This window comes from Macrotis lagotis, chromosome 1, assembly GCF_037893015.1.
Source record: "Macrotis lagotis isolate mMagLag1 chromosome 1, bilby.v1.9.chrom.fasta, whole genome shotgun sequence".
NCBI classification, from domain to species: domain Eukaryota; kingdom Metazoa; phylum Chordata; class Mammalia; order Peramelemorphia; family Peramelidae; genus Macrotis; species Macrotis lagotis.
This window is the reverse complement of record NC_133658.1, coordinates 372,731,298-372,748,254: the sequence shown is the minus strand read 5'-3', so window position 1 is coordinate 372,748,254 and position 16,957 is coordinate 372,731,298. Positions and strand designations below refer to the sequence as shown.

General features: G+C 36.7%; 1 long non-coding RNA gene across 1 annotated transcript in view; it reads left to right on the top strand.

Annotated features, from left to right (window-relative positions):
• Positions 1–213: 213 nt before the first annotated feature.
• Positions 214–16,957, top strand: part of LOC141518053 (uncharacterized) — a 29,121-nt gene continuing 12,377 nt past the window's right edge. Inside the window, exons 1-2 of the long non-coding RNA XR_012477072.1 lie at positions 214–478; positions 4,181–4,270. This is a non-coding gene — a long non-coding RNA (uncharacterized LOC141518053). The remainder of the gene's footprint in view (positions 479–4,180; positions 4,271–16,957) is intronic.

Here is a 16,957-nt window from a genome sequence, read left to right as displayed (position 1 = left end):
AACATTCTAGTCCCCTCTCCAAAACCAATCAGATCAGATTATTTCCTTTACACCTGTGCTCTTGTGAGTGCTGTCTGATTGGCAGGACTTGGTGGCAGCTGGGCTTGTGGGCAGGATGGAATTTGGAATCCTCTAGAGTTGCCTTGGAGACCAACCCCAACTGAATCTTGCTGGACAAGTCACATGTCACACCTGGCTAGGTTTTAAGACAGCTTGAGGTGGGGAGGGTGGAGAGGAGAAAGAGCTAGGCTCCCTGGGTCCTCATCAGGGTTCACTCCAATGCACTGTTAAGTTCTCTAGGCCACTTCTGGGCAAAGGCAGAGGAGCTTTAGAAATGGCAGAGACAATAAGAAGATTTACTGCATGAGTTGAGGAGAAAAGGGATGATTACAATTGAATAACCTGAAAAAAAATTTACACAATGTGAAAATGAACACCAGGAAATGGCTTTACCTGAAATGAAATGGGGCTTAAGGAGGTATTTATTCTTTTTTTTCCCACATGTGTTAGTTCATTTGTACTACTGGCTCCTGCCCTCAGTTCTTACAGTAACTAGTGCTTGGTTAGCTGAACCAAAGAAGTACAGGAGACCACAGCAAAGTTTGAAAAGGGAATTCTGGCATGTATAATAATATAACTTGCCACTTTCCTCACCTCTCCCATTACAAAATGAGCAAAAATGAGGAGATAGATATGTATTCATATATGTATATGTATACATATATTCATATATACTTCTGGAATATATATTTATACATATATCCAAACATAATTATACCCTTTCTATGTGCATATATATTTAGTCCTTAAAGTTATACATGTGTATCTGTGAATATATTTATATAATACACACACATTTGTGTGCATAGATGAATTGCTGTTGTTTAGTCATGTCCAAGACTTCATGACCCCATGGACCCCATAACATTCAAAGGGTTTTCTTGGCAAAGATACTAAAGTGGTTTGGCATTTCCCTTTCCAATGGATTAATGTAAATCAGGGTTAAGTGGCTTATCCAGAATCACAAAGCTAGAAAGTATCTGAATCTAGATTTGAACTAGAGGCACAGTAGACAAAGTGCAGGGTCTGGAGTCAAGAAGACTCATTTCCCTAAGTTTAAATATGCCCTCAGACACTTGCTAACTGTGTATCCTTGGGTAAGTCACTTACCCTTGTTTGCCTCAGCTCCTCATCTGTGAAATGCCAAACCACTCCAGTATTTTTCCCAAGAAAAGATACTCTTTTATTAAATGAGGTCACAAAAAGTTGTAAACAACTAAAAACCAACCGAACAACAATAAAAGCAATACTTTAACTAGAACAAATCACAACAAACTAAACTCACATTCTTGGACACTCTCAACCTCTCTATAAAGAACTTTGAAATTGATTGAGAGACATGGGAGACATTGGCACAGGACTGCCCAGCAAAGCATCCCACATTAAAGAAGATACTGTGCTCTACGAATAAAATAGAATTGTAGTAACTCAAAAGAAATGTGAGATGTGCAAATTTAGAGACATCTCCATTCCAAATGTTCATATGGACTATTTGTCCCTGACCTCTGTAAGAACTTTTTGAGTTCATATTGGTCTGATCAGCCATAGTTGAACATACTGTACCTTGACTCAAACATAGTGATGTCATTTTGTTCCTCTTTGAGAACAACCAATCCAGGGATTCCTAAAAGTCTTCTCCAATACCACAATTCAAAAATGTCAATTCTGTGACATTCAGTTTTTCTTATATTCCAACTCTTACAGCCATACATTGCTACTGGAAAAATCATAGCTTTAACAGACCTTCATCTGCTAGATGACATCTCTGCTTTTTGGTTTGCTATCCAGATTTGCCATAGCTTTTCTTCCAAAGAGCAAGCATCTTTTAATTTCATGGCTACAGTCACTCTCTGTAGTGATCTTTGAGCCCAAGAATATAAATTCTAACACTGCTTCCCTTTCTTCTTCCTCCATTTACCAGGAAGTTATAGAACCAATTGCCAAGAACTTAGTTTAAGATCATAGGCTCTTAATAAATATTTAGTAAAGTGATGCTTTCATTTGGAGTCAGTGGAAAGAGGTATGCTTTGAGAGAGGGACTGATTCAAATTCTGATTCTGTCACTTATTATATAACCTTGAACAATTACTAAACTACTTTAGGTTCAACTAGAATGTAAATCTATTGAGAAAGTTGAACTAGATATTCCTGGGGTTCCATCTCTCCAATTCTAAATCCTTGATGCCATGAATTCAGGTAATTGGGGGCAATATAACTGGGGGGAGGGTAAGACAGTTGCATTAAATCAGAGTGACTATGTACTAAAAGGCAACACCTTCAAATTAATAAATATGCTGCTCAGTCATGTTGTGCTCAGATAATCAAGAGAGAGGCTGAAGCTTTGAGATTGGTGCTGCAAGCTCTCCCAAAGGAACTGGAGAGTGACTTCATAGTTCTCATCATGCTGGTTGTTATACTCTGACTTTGAACAGAATGTCTGAGTCCTTGACAAGATTAAATCCTATCTTCCATGAGCCCAGTGTTAGATTAAATTACATACAGCTTTTTTGGGTCTATTTTTTTAAACTATACTAAGTCCCACAGTTGACTACAAGACAAGTATATGACATGGTTGCTGACCTCAAGTAATAAACAGTTTTGTTAAAAAAAATCCAACATGAAGTCACTAACATTAAACTATATATGATTAAAGGTCAAGATAAGTGAGGCGGTAATAAGTACAGAAATTCCAAAAAGGACCAAACCAAACCATAGAGCTGAAAGGTATCCAAACAATTAATTAGATGGACCAGTCACCTGGTATTCAGACAGATGAGATATCATGTTCCCATTTTACAGATGAAGTAACTGAGGTCCAGAAAAGTTAAACTATTTTCTAGGTAGGTGATAGAGGAGAGGTTTGAACCAAGGACTTGCTCCAACTTTATGATCATTGTATGTTATGGTAAGTGTGAAGTTTCATGAAGACTTTGAAGGATAGATAGAATTCAGAGAGAAAAAGTACATAGAAAATCCAAGTTTAACCTAGAACAAGAACCAGAACTACTGCCTGCAACTTATATTTCCTAAATATAAACTGAAATAATGAATCAAAACCTATTCTATACAGATCTGTGTATAGAAAGAAAGGAAGGAAGGAAAGAAAAGTGTGAGAGAGAGAAAGAAAGATAGAAAGAAAGAAAAGGAGAGAGCATAAAAGGAAGTGAGAAAGAAGAAAGTGAGAAAGAAAGAAAGAAAGAAAGAAAGAAAGAAAGAAAGAAAGAAAAAGAAAAAAGGAAGGAAAGAAGAAGAAGAAGAAGAAGAAGAAGAGAGAGAGAGAGAGAGAGAGAGAGAGAGAGAAGAGCATCGCCTGCTCACAGAACAACTTGAACTGGAATAAGCAGAGTTCAATTCCTTGGAGAGTTTACTCTTTGCTGGCTCATTCATCGTGATGCACCAACCATCACTGTCCGCAAGATGATCAGCCAGCCCACATATGGCCTGCTCCTTTAATTGGTTTGGCCTGTCATCTGCTAGCCAGATGACAGACTTGGATGCCTCCTTTTGAGTGCTTGGATGATAACAGGAGCTATATTTCTCAGAGTTTCAACTTCTTCCCTATAAAATGCCAGTGTGCTGGCAGTTTTCAATCAAATGAAAAGAATCTATAGCACCTATTATCTTCCTAGGTTTTATGAATACATAGATATCAATTAAATAATTCCTGCCCTCAAGTAATTAAATAATTAATTAGTGAAGACAATATATACATAAATAAATAATACACAAAAAAAAACATCTAATTTGTTTAGAGGGGAGAGCACAAGCAGCTAGGGGAGATTGGATATATATAGGATAGACAGATAGACCAAGCAGTAGATGATAGATAGATAGATAGATAGATAGATAGATAGATAGATAGATAGATAGATGATAAATATAGACAGATTGATAGATGTACCTGACATTGTACTAAGCAACAAAGTTACAAATATAAACAAGCAAGATAGTCCCTGACCACAAGTAGCCCACATCCTAATGGGGAAGAATATTGTTGTTATATGTCCTTAATTGTTGAAGAGGACCAATGACATTATCATGTGACATCTTGGCTTGTGCATGAACTGGATTTAAGAGAGGCAAAGTTGGACCAAGTTATCATCCTCATTCTCTCTTCCAGAGTTATCCAAGTCCAGTGGCAGGACAAAAGTCAAGACTACTAGAGATGGCCCAGGATGCATGGAGACCCAGGTCCATGAGGGGGAAAAAGGTAAAAGCTCACCTACTAGAGCAAAAGAACCCAAGAGCTGAGACCAATTTAGCACTGAGTAATATTTGGAGATAATTAGAAATGAGTGAGCATATGGGAAAAGGCATCATGTAGAAGGTTTACTTAAGCTGAGCTTTGAAATTATAGTAGTAGTTAGTATTTTAAAGCACTTTATATAATATTTTAATATTATCTCATTTGAGCTTCACAACAACCCTGAGAGGTAGGTACCATTATTATTCCAATATTATAGATGAGGAAAAGGAGACAGATGTTCAGTGACTCATCTGGAATCAACCAGTTAGTAAGTGTCTGAGGTAGGATTTAAACATAGGTCTTCTTGACTTGGGACCCAGCTGTTTGTTCTCTGCCTCACCTGGTTGCCTTGGAGATTTTAAGGAGTGAGAATGAGGAGGAAATATATCCCAGGCATGGGAGTCGGTCTGTGTGAAGATACAGAGTCAAAAGATAAAGAGTAACTTATAAGGAACAGTCTTGCCCCAGAGAGCAAGAAGGGGAGTCATGTATAAACAAGCTTACAAAGATAAGTTGGACCCAACCTGTGAAGGACTTTAAAGGTCAAAGAGAGGAATTTATAACTGAACCCAAGAGTTACACAGACCCATCAGAGTTTATTTCTAGAGTAACTTGGTCAGACTTGTGCTTTAGGAAAATCTCTTGACAAATTTATATGATTAGTTGAAAAGGAGAGAGAGAGAGAGAGAGACTTGAGTCAGGGACAAAAATCAGAAATTTACTGTAAGATAAAACTAATGAGCACTTGAATTAAGACTGATAGCTATGAGAGTCAAGAGAAGGGGAGAGACCTAGGTAATGTGCAGAAAGAATCTACAAGACTTGACAACTGATCGAATATATGGGATGAAGAAAAGAAGAATCAAGGATGATTCCAAGATGACGAAACCTTAATGACTGGAAGAATAGCCTTCCAAAACTTCACTAAGACTTTTGGAACATATGTAGTGAGGTTTGGAAGAGGGATGGACTGGAAGAGAAGATGAACATGTTAAGTTTGACATGGCTCATTCCCACATTTCAAAATCTCTCATTATTCTGAAGTTTTTGCTGACATCAAGTCAAAGTTCTCCTTTTTATAACTTCTACCCATTTCCCTCTGAGGTGAAATAGAACTTTTCTTCAAAGACTGTTCCCAGGTCCTTTAATTGATCCATGTGAAATTTATTCAAGGCCTTTCATCATATGACGTATCAATGTCTTTTTTTCTTAAATCATGATGCCTAGAAGCAAACAGTATCTCAGATGAGGTTTGACAAGGGTCAAGAACTGTCTGTCTTTACATGATGATCTTATTAGGTTTTTTGGTTTTCTTTAGCTTTTTATTTTTGCTTCTACAGTCTATCACACAAAGGACTTATATGGAGGTAAAAGCCCTTGAATCACTCACCCCATCTTTTTTTATAACACCTGCTATCTAACCCTACCTATCCCATTCTTGTACTTACAAACTTTAAAGAGTTGTTGTCTTTCCTTAAAAAAGGTGGTCCAAGATAAATTCAATTATCTTGCTCAGCTGACCCAGGGCAGGGAGAGGAGAGGAGAGGAGAGAGAGAGAGAGAGAGAGAGAGAGAGAGAGAGAGAGAGAGAGAGAGAGTGCGCATGTTTTTGTGGGGGGGGGTTCTTTGGGGTTTCTCTTCCTAGAATTAGAAAGAGAATTGTTCCATTCTCTCAAAAGGAGAGAAATTCCCAGAAGAATAATGTTTGACTTAAAGACATATACCCATGCTCTCAGAAAAGAAGATGGTAAACAGAATCAATTCACCCCAAGTCTATCAGGAGGAGGAAACGGTGACTTGATGAGCATTGTGACTAGGTTTTTTCCTCACTGCCATCTTTGAAAACTCTTCATTTTTGTGACATATGTGTGTATATGTATTTATATACATAGTAACAGTGGTGGGATTCAGTTGATGGGGCAGAACCGATAACTAATTTTATGTCAGTGAACCAGTTATTAATTTATTTGAATCCCACCACTGTGTGTGTGTGTTGTTTGTGTGCGTGTGTGTGTGTGTGTGTGTGTGTGTGTTTGTACAAATTTTAAATAGTCTGAAGGTATTCTGGCTCCTCTGGAAGGTTTGAAGAGCTAGAATACTATCAGCTGAGATACCAGTATAATAGTTTCACTGGTCTTCTACTTGAGAAAGTTATGCTCTGATACAACTGACACCAATACTGGAAAGAGAGAGCTTAGAGAACATTGTGATAGAGGTTTTCCATGAGCAAAGATCTAATGGAGAATGACAGGAGGCACAACTATAATAGTGATCTAAAAATTATATTTCCCCTTGCTGCAGCCCCAAGCAAGGTTATACTGTGACTGACCAAGAGTAAACAAGATGTATACTAGTATACATTTATAGTACCTTATTTATAATATTATAAATATCATCTCATTTGATCAACACAATAATCCTGGAGATGGGAGGTGCTAGGATCCCAATTTTACAGAAAAGAAAATTGAAGCAGATGGACATTAAGGGACAATGTATATTTGTGAATGACACATACATACATGCATACATACATATATAGTACATATGTATAGTAATTATACTAGTATATTAGGATGTAGGAATGATGAACCATAAGAAGGGGGTAAGGTATTCTCTCAACTCTCTTTGGATGGAAGTCCATTTAGTGTCCTTTCCTAAGTTAATAAAAAGCTGTTCTATGTCTTGATACTTTGTGGTCCTGAAAGCTTGTGAGGAGAACTGGTGCTACCTCTGGGGGAGTGACAAATGTTGAAGATTCTATCTGAGTCAAGACAAAAGAGACAGATAAATGAGAGGTTCCCATAGCATACCTGTGCTCTTTGTGCTAAGGAGTTTCTAACACAAAAGTGACACTTGGGATGACCAGTTTTTCTTGAGAAAGAGGGCAAGAAAAGTGTAGTCTGTTATATACTCCCTTGGAATAGAGCCAGCAGTGCAATATGGTGGAAAGCATGCTAAACTATGAATTAAAATATCTGAGTTTGAATTCTTAGCTTTACCACTGAGTGGCATATAACCCCTTAAGAAACTTAATTAATCTCTCTCAACTTGAGAGAGATATTCATCTATAAAATGCCAAGGGTAAGCTGGAAGGTCTCAGTTCTCTTCCCTCCCTTGAACCTTATGAATATAAGCAGGTAAAATGGCATTGGAACAGCACAGGGGGACCCTGGGCACTAGGTTAGGGGAGAGTGCCAAGGGGAACACAACTGTGCCAAGAAGGAGATGGAAGAATTCCTATTTCACAATTTTTCCTCAAGCCAAATCTGGCCAGGCAAATGAATTCTGTAAACAAAATGGAAAGAGGAATATTTATTGAGGGAGGGTGGGGAGAGAACCTCAGTACTGTGGCTAGAAATATCTATTTACCTACAAATAAGGTAATTGTAAGAGAAACTAGCCCTGCTTGAGTTGGGATGCTAATTACAATTCATACATATCTCTTTATTAAGGCAGTGATATTGTTAATTCAGTTCTATCACTTTAACAGTCAGAAATCATCAGTAAAAAAACTCAAATCACCTTTGTCTTAAAATGTATTATTATTATTATTATTATCATTATTATTATTATTATCATTAACAACTGCAAGTTCTTTCAGGAATGTCATTTACTTTAAAAATTTAGATCCCTTTTCTAATTCATCCTCCTCTTCTTCCTACTTTATGGGAATCCTCAAGACTTAGAGAGTATTTCTTTGTATTAAAAACCTTTTTCCTTTTCAGGACAGCAATACTGAGTATACAGCTGTCTCCGGTCCTGCAAGAGTAAAAGGACTATTTATTAGGTGAATTTTAGTACTGGTGAAGGTGCCGCTTTCACGACTCTTGAGAGCAAAATGACCTGCTTTATTCCCACTTAGGGACAGTGTTGGCAGGAATAAAAGTAGTTTCTTCACTCTGCCTCGGCCGATGTTTTCTGGCCATTGGAAATAAATAAGCCCCATGCGGCCTGTTTGAGCTCTGGAAGAAAGGGTTCAAGGGAGCTACTCAATAAATAAATGTGTGTGTGTGAGTGTGTGTGCGTGTGTGTACATGCACACATGTGTATAACCGAACTTGGGGGCCACTGAGGTTGCAATGACACCTGTTGAAGCTCTGAGACTGGACCTAGAATTGGACATTCAGTGTGTCTCAGTTTCTTCAGTTAGTGAAACTGGATTGCTAATGTTTATTTGAATGAATTCATGAGAGACTAATGCATGCAGAATTTCTGGACAACTCTGGCCCAGAGTCATTTCTCATTTCTTAGTCCTCTTTTGCCCTTATTCTATATCATACTATTATTTGAACATTATCCATACTTTTGGATGCTTCCCTAATTGTTTCATGTGTGAAATAAATGGCATAGATTCCCATCTAGCCTACAATGAGACTGCTCCTTTGATCATGTCTTAGATGTCTTTGTACCTGCCTCCTTGTCTAACATATGCTAGACACATAGTAGTCCTCCATAAATACTGGTTGGTTGCCACTGGGGAAGCCCTTGGCGATGGATGGGGATATGGAAGACTAGAAATGTTGAGTTTGTTTTAGCTGAAAAGAGAAGTTTGTTGTACTGCAAAGTGACTCTTTAAGGAATTGCCAACTGTCTGGGATGCCAGAGGATAAAGAACTATGAAAATGGAAAGGTATTGATTTCATGATTGAAAGGAACTAGAAACTAAACTCTCTTCTATTCCCATTTCAAATTCTTTTTCTTCGCTTTTGGGTGGCTAATGAAAACCGTCTTAGTCTGTCTGGGCCTTCCCATTCATTTATTCTCTCCAATAATTATTTCAATAAGCTGAATCTAGAAAGCCAAGCTCTGTTAAGTTTTTGCCTGGCAACTCCTAACTCACTCTGTAATCTGGGGGGAGCAATTGTCCAGCTACTCTTATTTCCATTTCTGTTCATCTTTCATCAGTGATTTCCAACGCGTGAAGTGATTTCAAGTATTTGCTGGTGCTGCATTGATTTTCTTTCTCGGCCACTATCCAAGGACGAAATTATAGCTTTTTTAAAAGAGCTTTTCTTTCCTGAAAATCTTTAAAAGATCAAAATCATTTTTTTAAAATCTCATAGAACATCATCCTACTACATACATAATATTAAATGTACTGAATCCCATTGTTTACCACCATAATTCTAACCTAGGAGTTTTTGCCTAAGATGGGAAGGTGATAAAGTGGACTTATTTTTTATCTCTGCCCCCTCAGAATCATCATGAGAAAAAGTATTTATAGAATAGACATTTCCATTCTTACTCACAGGCCATCATAGTAATCTCCTAGAAAAATGCAAATGAAAAAAATTCCAAAAAGGCTGTCATCTTTTTAGAGATCTTACCTCTCCAATTTAGATCTAATAAAACCCTAAAGCTAAAAAATTAAAATATATTTCTCTTTGTGTTCAGCATTATCCTCTGCTCAAATCCTATGACATTATGCATAGGGACATTATATTATTGACACTTCAGTGTAAATTAAATTATTAATTACTTTCTATAGAAACCTGAGATAAAATGAAAAGACTGGGACCCTAGGACTGAAGAAACCCTGAAAAGATGGGTTCTTTATAAAGAACAAAATGAGTAACACCAAAGACATATTTGTCCTCTTCACTGTCCTAGGTTTAGCTCTGAAATTAGAAGGACCAAGAAAAGATATTAATTTTTCATAAGTAGGGTGTAATGAAAAGAGTCTTGGACTAGGAAGCAGAGCTTGGTTTTGGATCACAAAAGAAACTAATTATATTGAAATATAGTTATCAAGATATATTTAAAAAAATAAGTTCATGAATACCAGGTTAAGAACTCCTGGATTAACTGGTTTCTAAAGTGTCTTCCAGCTTTAACATTGTGCTTCTGTGATGCTAATTCCTCAAAACACCACAGGGCTATTATTAATACATCCTTGCTCCTAAATGAATCCCTTTGACAGATTACAAATGTGTTTTGGGAGTCAGGGGGAAATATAAATCTCTTAAAGATCCAAGTTAAAGTTTGATCAGGGTGGAGAGAGGAAAGTCTGCAGCACATTTCCATCTATTTCCTGTAAAATTTGATTTTTATAAGGCCTTTGTTCTGAGGCACAAGCACCCAACTGCTTGTAGACAATAAATGCTCTGATTTTGCTACTGATGTTGAGTTCTTCAGGAATTTAAAAAGAGAAATATTCCTGATATGCTGCCTAAGGTTAATACTTCTTTAATGAGAAAGAAAGAAAAGAAAAGAGGAAGGAAGGAAGGAAGGAAGGAAGGAAGGAAGGAAGGAAGGAAGGAAGGAAGGAAGGAAGGAAGGAAGGAAGGAAGGAAGGAAGGGAGGGAGAGGAATTAAGAAAGAGAGAGAAAGAAAAGAAAGAAAGAAAGAAAGAAAGAAAGAAAGAAAGAAAGAAAGAAAGAAAGAAAGAAAGAAAGAAAGAGAAAAAGAAGGGGGGAGGGGAAGAAGGAAGGTAAGAAGGGAAGCGAAAAGGGGAAGGGGGAAAGGGAAGGGAAAAGAGGAAGGGAAGGAAGAAGGGAAAAGGAAAAAATGAAGGAAGGAATGGAGGTGTGGGGAGGGAGGGAAGCAGAAATTCCCCTCAAGGTATCACTTTAGTGCATGAGAGAAGGGTTCCATGGTAGTTCAGTTAGAGTATAAATCCTGGCTAGGTGAACCTGGGAAAATTACTTAACCTTTCAGTTCTCTAGACAATTCTCTGAATTGTCAAAAATGACTACTTTTAATAGAACAAGAATGGATCTTGGAGGCTAAGGGGTAGGGGCACTAATGAAAGATGAGCAGTTTCTAAAACTTTGCATCAGGGACAGAAGTTTTAAATTTATACCAATGAAGGGCGTTCAAAAGAGCCAGAAGAAAGTTTACACCTCACTGGGAGTTCTCCTCCCTCCTCCATCTTGCAAATACATCTCTATGAGGAGAACAACTTAAATCCACAAAAATTTCTGGGTTTGCAGAAATCCTTGCCCATTCCTTTCAAGTCCAATCCCATTACTTCTCTATTCAGTTAGATTCAAGTCCAAATATAAGTTCCCTGGAAATACTAATTGGAATGCATCAGTGAATCACCAACAACAAAACTTTCCTAATTGTTTTCATGAAGTAAATTAATTTTGCTTAATAAAAGTAAACTTTTCAGTCCACAACAAGAGCTATTGACCCTCCCCCCCCAACAAAAAAGAGAAATTTATACAATATCCCAGAGACTTCTTGAAATGGAGGGGAGGGAATGGGAGGAGGAGATGTTTAGATCTATGATTAAGTTATTATTAAGAGGTGGTAAGAACTAGACCTCTAATTTTACTGATATAGGAAATTCCTTCTAACAAAGCATCTAAATATCATCTATGCAACTTATAGTCTTAGAGAACTATCCATAACTCTGAGAAGTTATATGACTTTCCCAAGGTCACACAGCAAGTATAAGTCAGAAGCAGAACTTCTGACTCCAATACAATAGCTAGGTGACACCATAGTTCACAGAGTACTGAACCTAGAGTCAGGGAGACTCATCTTGAGTTCAAATCTGACTTCAGACATTTTCTAGTCAAGTGATCTTGGGCAAGTCACTTAATCCTGTTTGCCTCAGTTTCCTCATCTGTCGAATGAACTAGAGAGGAAAATGGCAAACCCACTCCATTATCTTTGCTAAAAAAAACTCTAAAATGGGATCACAAAGAGTGTACACAACTGAAACAACTCAACAACTTTCTGGCTCAAGGCTAGTTCTGGTTTAACTAAATCCACCAATTTCATGCATCATTCACTGAACAAACTGTGAGAGTTGAAGCGTATTAAGACAAACTTCCTTAAGTTTTACTCCTGACTCTAATTGGCTGGTTCTTCCCAGAACCTCCATTTCAAGGAAACACACAGGACAGCAATGCCTTCATTCCTTTCCAGGCTGCATTCTTTATTCTCCAGACTTTCTCTACCTTGCTGCCAAGGAAGTATTTCCTTCTCTTTTCTAATTCCTTTTATGTGTTGTCTTCCCTCATTAGAGTGCAAACCCCTTGAAGGCAGGGACTACCTTTCTGCTCATGTTTGTATTCTCGGTTCCTAACACTTACTATAGGCTTGTAAACTTGACTTGGTTTGATAATTCAATTGCTTTGACTTTTTGTGATTCACTCTGGTGCCTATGAATGATATACTTTATAGAAGCAAGTACAGATTCTCAGGGAGGTAATGAAACATCAAGAAAAAAATACTAAATTTGGAGTCCAAGGATTTCAATTAACAAACAAATATTTGTTAAGTACTAAGTGTCAGGCCCTGGAGATTTTTTTAAAAGACAAAAACAAAGTCCCTGCTCTTAAGGAGCTCATACTCTGGTGGGGAAGACAATTCAGCAATAATTATGACTGTATAAGATAATTGCAATATAAATGGAAGGTAATCTTAGAGGAAAGGGTAAAAGGGGAACAGTAATGGCCTTTTGCAAAAAAAAAAATGGGATTGGAATTATTTTGAAAAAAAATCAGGGAGTCAGAGATGAAAAGAAAGAGCTTTCTGAACTTGAATTACAAAGGGAAAGGAGTGTGGTGAGGAACAGCAAATAAACTAGTATGGCTTGATCACAGGGAATATAAAGGGAAGATTGGAATAGTAGGAAAGGGTATAGGTGGGCATGAGTTGAGTTTGAATCCCAGATTTGTTGCTAGCTGTGTGACACCAGGCAAGTCACTTTCCCTCTCTGGACCTTGAGTTCCTCTTCTGTACAATGAGAAAACCTCACAGACCTCTCAGAATTGGATCTTTCTAGTTCTAAAACTATATTTTTCAAAATACTGAGCAGTTTATAACACTTGGGCAATGATCCTGCTCTAAATTTTTTGGCACTTGAAGACAAAAGAGAATTACATTGAATTACATGTTTTTTTTTCTCATTACAAAATAAAAAGATTTATCGGTAATTTAACTGTAAATGCAAATTCTTTCCTAGTATCAAATTCAAGCAGGCAATGATTATGTGGGTCCTTGAATAAAAGGACACTTTGACAAGGTGAATTCTACTAAAAGTCATAAAGTTTGTAAGTTGTAAGGGACCTTATCCACCCTGTGTCACTGCCTTATCATGATGGAGGAATTTGCATAGTTCAATGAAACTATGAGCTATGCTATGGAGAGTTTCTGATAAAAGGTGATCCACTGAAAAAGAATATGGTAAGCCATTCCAGTATCTTTGCTAAGAAAACCTAAGGATAGCATTAACATTTTAAAAAGATATGACACTCAAAAAAAAAGATATGACACTGGAAAATGAGCCCCTAAGGGCCGGAGGTATCCAAGGATGCAACTGGGAAAGAGTGGAGGATAACTACAAATAGCTCCAATACTAATGAAGTGACTGGACCAAAGTCAAAAGGAATTCAGCTGAAGATGCCTCTATTGACAAAAGGAAAGTCCAATCCTTTAAAGATCAATATTGCATAAGAACTTGAAATATAAGTTTTATGAAGCAATATAAGCAGGTTGTTGTCAAACATGAAATGGAACGATTAAACACATCTTCAGGATCAGTGAACTTAATGGACAGAAATAGATGAATTCAGTTCAGATGATCACTACATATACTACTGTGAACAAGAGTCTCTTAGAAGAAATGGAGTAGCCCTCATACTCATTAGAAGGTGAGAAGAGCAATAGGAAATATAATCTCAAAATGCCAAAATTATAACCTGTTTGAAAACAAAACAAATTATTCAACATCACAATAATTCAAATCTATGCTCCAACTACTGAAGAGGCCAAAGTTGTATGAAAAAATACAACATCTAGAAATAGCACCCAAAAAGTTGTCATATAGGGGTTTGGAATGCTAAAGTAGGAAATCAAAAAATAATTCAAATAACAGGCAGGTTTTTATGGATTTTTTTCAAGCTAACATTCTAAAAAAAATAAAAATAAAGCAAATTGACTTATCTGATGAGATTTTATAAATAGCTGCAGGAAAAAGGAAGCAGAAGAAAAAGGAAAAAAATGCACCCAATTGAATGATTTTTGTCCTTCATCTTGAAGAAGACCACAACATCAAGTGATGCCATGATGAATTTAATTTGAATGAGGAGGTGCTGTGCTAAGTCACCAGCCTCACTTTCTCTTCCAGAGTCATATGAGTCCAGCAGTTGGATATGAATCAGGACTACTGGGAATGGCCCTGTATGCAAGGCAATCAGGGTTAAGTGACTTGCCTAAGGTCACACAGTCATTAAGTGTCAAGTGTCTGAGTCTGGATTTGAACTCCTGTCCTCCTGATAGTGCACTATCCAAAGTGCCACCGCCCATACTCAATTGAATACAGAAATCAAGAAAATAACAAGGGGAGAGATAAGGTCTTCTTAAATAAGCAATGCAAAGAAATAAAATTAAAAAAACAAAATGGGAAAGATCATATCTCTTCAAGAAAATTAGATATCAAGGAAAAGTTTCAGGAAAAAATGGTCCTGATAAAAAGACAAAAATGGTAGGGATTTAACAGAAGTATAAAAGAAAAAGAAGAGGTGGCAAGAATATACAAAAAAAACTATACAAGAAATATATTAACATCACTGATAAACAAAATGATGTGGTTACTGATGTAAAGTCATATATAATAAAGAATAAATTAAGTGGACCTTAGGAAGAGTTCCTAGAGTTGATGGAATTCTAGATGAGCTATTGAAAATTTTAAAAGATGATGCTTTACTCAATATACCAGCAAAGTGCCTCACTCAATATACCAGCAAATTTGGAAAACACAACTGTGACCATTGGATTAGAAGAGATTAGATTATGTCCCAATGCTTAAGAAGGGCATGCCAAGGGATGTTCAAACAATTAAATTCATTTCATATGCCAACAAGATTATGTATAAGATTCTGTAAACTAGGTTTCAGTAATAGGTGAACTGAGAATCAAAAAAGAAAACTGGTTTTTGAAAAGGCAGAGGAACAAGAGACCAAATTGCCAGTGATTACTGGATTGTAGAAAAAGTAAGGGAGCTCTGGAAAAAATCTACTTGTGCTTCATTGATTAAAGCCTTTAATTGTGTAGGTCCCAGCAAAATGTGACAAGTCCTAAAAGAGATGGGAGAACCAAATTATCTTAATTGTTTCTTTAGGTACCTGTATGCAGTTCAAGAAACAACAGAAATAAACATGGAATGAATGATTGGTTTAAGGTTGTAAAGTACAATAAGGTTGTATAGTGTTACCTTATTTATTTAACTTATATACAGAGTACATCATGTGAAAGGCCAGACTGGATGAAGCAAAAGCCAGAATTAAGGTTTCTGGGAGAAATCTCAGTAATCCCATATATGAAAATAGTACTACTCTGATAACAGAAAAGTAAGAATTAAGAAGTCTCTTAATGAGGTGAAAGAGGAGAATGGCTTAAAGCTTAAACATAAAAAAACTAAGATCTTGCAACTGGTCCCATCATTTCCTGGAAGAGAGGAAGAAGAAATGGAATCAGAGACAGATTTTATAATCTTGGGCTCAAGACTTACTGCAGAGAGCAACTGCAGTCATGAAATTAAAAGATGCTTGTTCCTTGAAAGGAAAATGTCAAATCTGAATAGCATAATAAAAAGTAGAGATATCATTCTACTGAAAAAAGTCTGTATAGTCAAAGCTATGCAAAAGTAATGTAATGCTGTGAGAATTGGATGATTTTTTAAAGAAAACTAAGCACCAAAGAATGTTTTTATATTGTGGTGCTGGAGAAGACTTTTGAGATACCTTTGGAAAGCAAGGAAGTCAAATCAATCAATAATTAAAAGAAATTCAGATTCTTCACTAGAAGTTAAAATACTGAACTTGAAGCTTAACTACTTTGGCCATATAATAAGAAAACAGGACTCATTGGGAATGAACCTGATATTGGAAAAGATTTAAGGCAAAAGGAAAAGGTATTATCAGAGGATGAGATGAATAGATAGTGCCATGGAAACACAAACGTGAACTTGGACAGACTTTGAGAAATAGTTCCTGATAGAAATCTGGCATGCTGTGGTTATAGGGTCATGAAGAATCAAATGCACAAGAACAACTGAACATCAACAAACAAAGAGATAATTATATTACCAAGTCTAATCTATTCACAAATGTGTGCATCCTTTATTTTCTCTTATATAATTTATTTCTAACACTTATTAGACACATCATTCACTCAAATATTTATTAAGCCTGATATATATATGCTGAGTAAGTACTGTGCTAAGTGCTAGGCAGATGTAAAGATTCTATTCCTGTTCACAAGGGTTTGCAATCTAGTAGGACCCGGAGAATACATAAATAGCAGTAATAACCACTAACTCCAAATCCATTGCTGTTGTCATTGCATTCCATTTTGTAATCTATGGAGGTCAAAGTATAGATTAACTGAATAATACAAGATTAAATGTAATAAACACCATGATAAAAGTACAACCAAAGCTATGAGAGGTTCAGAATGGAGAACTTAATTCTGGCTACCAGCATTAGGAAAAGGTTTATAGAAGACATGGTCTCTGATCTGGGACTTTGAGAACTGTCTAAGCACCAACAAGTAAAGTTGAAAGAGGACATGAATATGGGGGGAGAGAGAGAGAGGGGAGTGACATGAACAAATTCTTAGTAGTGGGAATATAAAGTGTATGGTCAGAGACTATCAAGTAACCCATTTTGAGTCAGAACATGGACTATTTTGTAGG